Genomic DNA, 6,000 nt, shown 5'->3' with positions numbered 1-6,000 from the left:
TATATTATTCCCCCGATGCTTATTATTATTATTATTATTATTATTATTATTATTATTATTATTATTATTATTATTATTATTATTATTATTATTATTATTATTGTTGTTGTTGTTGTTGTTGATAACAATAATCTTAGGAGAGCAGACTAAATAAAACTGCAGTGTCTATTTAATATTCAAAAATATTATTTCATGTAAAAAAAAAAGAGCTATAAAATAAACTGTATTTGTGTCAAACCTCATACGATTCTACAATGATGCGAGCAGCCCAGTCTCGTACTAACAGTAGAAAAACATGGTGATCCCTTAAGGAATGGCCCCGCCTAACGCCTTGCTTCATTGGTCCTCCCTGTTCTATATTTAAATTAAGCACACTGCGGCAAAGGTGGTAGGTGGGTTTTCTTGTCCATAATAGTAAGAGGCGGGGTTTGTTCCAATGTTTCATCCTCTGAAATGGATAGATTATGTGTACGGTGGTAGGCTGCGTTATATCAACTTGTCCAGTCTCAGGATCTGCCTTAATTGCAAAGCGCACGGGACAATGGAAAACTGCTTTTAGTTTGGGATTTTACTTGATGTGTTTTCTAAAGGAAAACTAAAAACGGGAAAGCTCTCAAACAGCGGGCGGACAGTTACAGATGTGGAGGGTCTTTCCTGCGACAAGGTGTACATTATATTTACTGTTGAACGCTGACGGTGTCCTTTCTTTTAGCTTCTGGTAAGTTTTCGTGCTAACTTTATTCTCTAATGGAAGGACGTGCTTTGCAGTTCCCAACTTATGTGTATGACTATTATTATTATTATTATTATTATTATTATTATTATTATTATTATTATGAGTAGTAGTAGTAGTAGTATTTGAGCCGATAGTCTTGTTAGTATGCATTCACTGCATATTTATATAAATCATTGACTAGTTTTGTTGCTGTGTAACACAATCATGTCACAGATGTTGGAACTGTACGGGCGTTATTCACCGTTTTGTGTACGGCTACGGTACCGATACTTTTACAAGAGGTATACAGTAATAGTCTCACAACTTTCTAAAGGTGTTCAATGTATGTATGTATGATTATAGAACACTCATCTGGTCTTGGCTATAGTATATTATTAGGAGGGTGCTTGCCCGTGGTTTTTTTGCGTTGTAATTGTTAGGCAGTGGAGTACAGCTGTTACGGCAGCTCCCTATAACAATGTCATTAGCATTTCAATACTGCCCTCAATTATTTGGTCTCGTCTGGAAACAAAACCTTAAATAGACGGTGTAATTGTATTAACGTGTTTAAAATGGATAGCTGCTTCTTAAGCACACCCGTGCAGTCACATAACCCGATCAGATATAATCTGTGCATAAATCTGAAGGGTAAAGTTTAACTATAAAAACGTGGCACGAGGTGGTGACTTTTATTAATGCTTTCTTCCATTCTTTCAGTTTTATGACAGTCCGTACTTGATTATATATGTTAGTTATTTTATATCATTGTAATGCATTTGCAGTTAGACTACACAATGTAGTCATATTTGGTTGAAGGTTTATTAATAAAGCCGGCATATTGAGGAGGTGTCGAATCCCTCCTGAGGGGCAGCAGTACTGCATAGCGCTGTGCAAGCATTGTCTGAGCATAAAGCTAGTATAGTCCTTGCATACACAGCCAGTAAACACCGAGCTGTCACAAAGCCCTTTAAAGAATTTCCACCATGGGCTGCTTTATAAAAGCAAAACACAATGCCTGTCGCCGTTGTATGTGAAGGAAACTGGACACGTCTGTTTATACAGGTTACAACCCTAAAGGAGTTGAGGGGGTTATATTGTTCTGTATGGCTCTCCATGCCTGCTACTGACAATAAAGAAATGATCAGTTGTTTTGTACAACATTTAATTACTTGTTTTGTTTGTTATTTATTTGACACAATACATATCGCAGTCTACCGTAACTATTTCACTACATTATAACTGTATATTTGCAATGTGTAGTGGTTCTACATTACTCCGTTTTGATAGGTTGTTTAGAGGCGCTGGTAACAGAGTTTTATGAACTATGTACTGGTAGTTATTTCTTTAGAAAAACAAGTTACAAAAACCTACACTTGTAAGATTTGTATTATATGTTGCAGGTAAATAAGAATTTAGCCCGTTCTAGAATGGTTCTGACCTATTCTACTCCGGTACACCAAACCTAACCTAGAATTGTGAAAAAAACTTGAGCCATGACTCCAGAATGGCTAGCGCCGTGACTCCAGAATAGCTAGAGCCGTGACGCCAGAATGGCTAGAGCCGTGACTCCAGAATGGCTAGAGCCGTGACTCCAGAATGGCTAGAGCCGTGACGCCAGAATGGCTAGCGCCGTGACTCCAGAATGGTTAGCGCCGTGACTCCAGAATGGCTAGAGCCGTGACTCCAGAATGGCTAGAGCCGTGACTCCAGAATGGCTAGAGCCGTGACGCCAGAATGGCTAGCGCCGTGACTCCAGAATGGCTAGAGCCGTGACTCCAGAATGGCCTGACCGTTTTCAGTATTCTCTTATGGTTCAGATTGGATCAGATTTTGTTTGCAAAAGAACCATTTCTAATTAAAGGGACTTTGGTCACATACATGTAAAGTATAACAAGAGGCAGAGACTTCTAGAAATTCAAAGCTGAATGCAAATTCATGTGAATGTTTAATGGAACTGCTAGCACAGCTGTGCAACAGAATAGTCTGAGTAGGGGCTCATCATTATATTTAGCATTGGCTACTCCTTGCAAACAGCAGTGTCCATGAAGAGGACTGCCTGCCAAATAGAATTCCTGCAGGGAGCAGTTGTGGCAGCAGATCAGAACATATCATTCTGATTATAGGAGTAAGATTGCCTCATCATTGCATAAAAACAACTGTAATTTACTATGCAAGACTACTAATTGTTACCTACAATCTATTTGCAACTCCGTATTTACATACAGCACATCCTTTCATTAGTCTACAATATATTTATTGCAGACAGTGTGATTTGTTGCAAAGTGGATGGAAGTCTTTTAAGTTTGAATTTATAAAATGTAAAACTACTCTACCACATAAAGCAAAGGAGCACAAACCAAGAGGACTATCAGTAGTCTCTTTCATGTTAATTTTGGAACCTCTTCTCTGAAACTACAGAGTAAGTGTAGTTATCTGCAATATGTATGTTTCTCAGCACCAGACCTCTACTCCATACATGTATAATTTAATTATATATATATGTGATTTAAAAACTTAAATCGGGTTAGCCTACCTCTTCATAACAATGATAGCTCCTAACAAACCTTTTAGTTTGACCAGTTGCTCGTACTTGTAAATCTAGGGAGGGAGAGCGCAGATGTGAGCAGTTTCAAAAGGTAAACAAGAGTGTTTGGCTCCCTGGTGTGCCCTGGTGAGCAGAGCACACAGCCCCTGGTGCTGCAGGAAGCCCAGGCATGCCATTTGGTATTTAGCGAGGAGCCTGGCATGGAAAGAAACCCCTGTTATCTCAGCTTGTCTTTCACATCTTCAGCTGTACCAGCACCAGTTTGATAATGACTTCTTTTTTTAAACGGGTTGCTGGTTTAAGGAAGTAATGGAAGTGTATTTAGCTTTTCATCTGTGGCATCCGTGCATTCAGTGAGACTTTCTTTCGGTTTCAGAGAGCTTTGTTTGAGTTTTTTGAGTGTTGCTTTATATAGATCAATAGTGTCCAGCTAGGCATACAGTATCTAGAGGAAAAGATTTAAGAAGATTTTACTTACTGGGTATTATATTTTTTTAGCCTTTATTTTTCATAGTCCATTGTCACTTGACATTCATGTAATCCCATACTGAGGCATGCATTCTTTCTTAAGTGTATTTATAACAGCTGCTTACATTTGCTTTTGACCTTCCTCCCCTTGCTGTCTGCCCTGGTTTTACCCCTTCAGAACACACATCTTAAACAAAGCCCATCCATGAAGTAACCCCACAAGCACAGAGATTCACATGGCAACGTGATGCCTTTGTCAATGAAAAACACAGCTTCTCGCTCCTCCTCGAGTCTTGTCTAGTTTAGTTTTGTATTTTTTAATGAACTCAGGTTAATTCTTCTTTTATTAATTTTTGAAAACTAACGAATATCTGAAGGAATATTTAAATCATGAGTGAATATCCGAACATGAAAATCCTGTGTTTGTCCAGCACTAATTCTGATAAAACCCAATGGAGCAGATTTGTTTTCCTCTGCTAGCAACGGTAGTGTTTGATGTGCATTATTTAGTGGTGTGCCTGTAGTGGTCTGTGGGTGGAAAGGGTTTCACATCAAATGTATTGTGGACAACCTCAGGAAAGGCAGTTACAGAAGCCCTTCAAGGGCACAATAAGATGAAAAGGGATTCAGGGTTAGGGCTGTATTTATTCCACAACAGGCATTTGAAGATATTTCACTATTAAACATAATATTTATGAAAGCAGAAAAAATAGCATTGTCACATTCAAAATGTATAATTCTCTAGAGTTATTATACAACAAATGTTCCTACATGTTTAAATGTTTACCTGAAAAACAGTAAATGCTAACTTATCAAACTAAATAAAAACATAAATAAATGTTAAAATAACAACAGACATGTGAAATAAGTTTACAAACGAGAGGAGGCCATTCGGCCCATCTTGCTCGTTTGGTTGTTAACAGCTTATTGATCCCAGAATCTCATCAAGCAGCTACTTGAAGGATCCCAGGGTGTCAGCTTCAACAACATTTCTGGGGAGTTGGTTCCTGGTATCGTACAGGGATGACAGCTCTGTTATGCGTGCATTTCTCCTGGCGTCATACAGGGATGACAGCTCTGTTATGCGTGCATTTCTCCTGGTATCGTACAGGGATGACAGCTCTGTTATGTGTGCATTTCTCCTGGTATCGTACAGGGATGACAGCTCTGTTATGTGTGCATTTCTCCTGGTATCGTACAGGGGTGACAGCTCTGTTATGTGTGCATTTCTCCTGGTATCGTACAGGGATGACAGCTCTGTTATGTGTGCATTTCTCCTGGTATCGTACAGGGATGACAGCTCTGTTATGTGTGCATTTCTCCTGGTATCGTACAGGGATGACAGCTCTGTTATGTGTGCATTTCTCCTGGTATCGTACAGGGTTGACAGCTCTGTTATGCGTGCATTTCTCCTGGTATCGTACAGGGATGACAGCTCTGTTATGTGTGCATTTCTCCTTGTATCGTACAGGGATGACAGCTCTGTTATGTGTGCATTTCTCCTGGTATCGTACAGGGATGACAGCTCTGTTATGTGTGCATTTCTCCTGGTATCGTACAGGGATGACAGCTCTGTTATGTGTGTATTTCTCCTGGTATCGTACAGGGATGACAGCTCTGTTATGTGTGCATTTCTCCTGGTATCGTACAGGGATGACAGCTCTGTTATGTGTGCATTTCTCCTGGTGTCGTACAGGGATGACAGCTCTGTTATGTGTGCATTTCTCCTGGTATCGTACAGGGTTGACAGCTCTGTTATGCGTGCATTTCTCCTGGTATCGTACAGGGATGACAGCTCTGTTATGTGTGCATTTCTCCTTGTATCGTACAGGGATGACAGCTCTGTTATGTGTGCATTTCTCCTGGTATCGTACAGGGATGACAGCTCTGTTATGTGTGCATTTCTCCTGGTATCGTACAGGGATGACAGCTCTGTTATGTGTGTATTTCTCCTGGTATCGTACAGGGATGACAGCTCTGTTATGTGTGCATTTCTCCTGGTATCGTACAGGGATGACAGCTCTGTTATGTGTGCATTTCTCCTGGTGTCGTACAGGGATGACAGCTCTGTTATGTGTGCATTTCTCCTGGTATCGTACACATAACAGAGCTGTCATCCCTGTACGATACCAGGAGAAATGCACACATAACTCAGAGAGGTTATGATCCTCTGTACTGCGAGAGTGTCTCTCAAGAGCTTCTTTTGAATGATCGTTCATTCTGAAGTGTTAACAACAGACAGAGGAACCCAAATGTTTCCCGGGCTGCTACG

The 6,000-nt window shown here is 40.0% G+C and overlaps 1 protein-coding gene across 1 annotated transcript in view; it reads left to right on the top strand.

Annotated features, from left to right (window-relative positions):
- The first annotated feature begins 445 nt into the window (after positions 1-445).
- The window catches only part of LOC117402918 (rho guanine nucleotide exchange factor TIAM2-like), a 101,697-nt gene continuing 96,142 nt past the window's right edge, over positions 446-6,000 (top strand). The window contains exon 1 of the mRNA XM_059023487.1: positions 446-718. The gene's annotated coding sequence lies outside the window, so the exon portion shown is untranslated. The remainder of the gene's footprint in view (positions 719-6,000) is intronic.

This window comes from Acipenser ruthenus, chromosome 5 (assembly GCF_902713425.1).
Source record: "Acipenser ruthenus chromosome 5, fAciRut3.2 maternal haplotype, whole genome shotgun sequence".
NCBI lineage: Eukaryota > Metazoa > Chordata > Actinopteri > Acipenseriformes > Acipenseridae > Acipenser > Acipenser ruthenus.
Note: the sequence above shows the minus strand (reverse complement) of the source record. Positions and strands in the feature narration are given on the sequence as shown.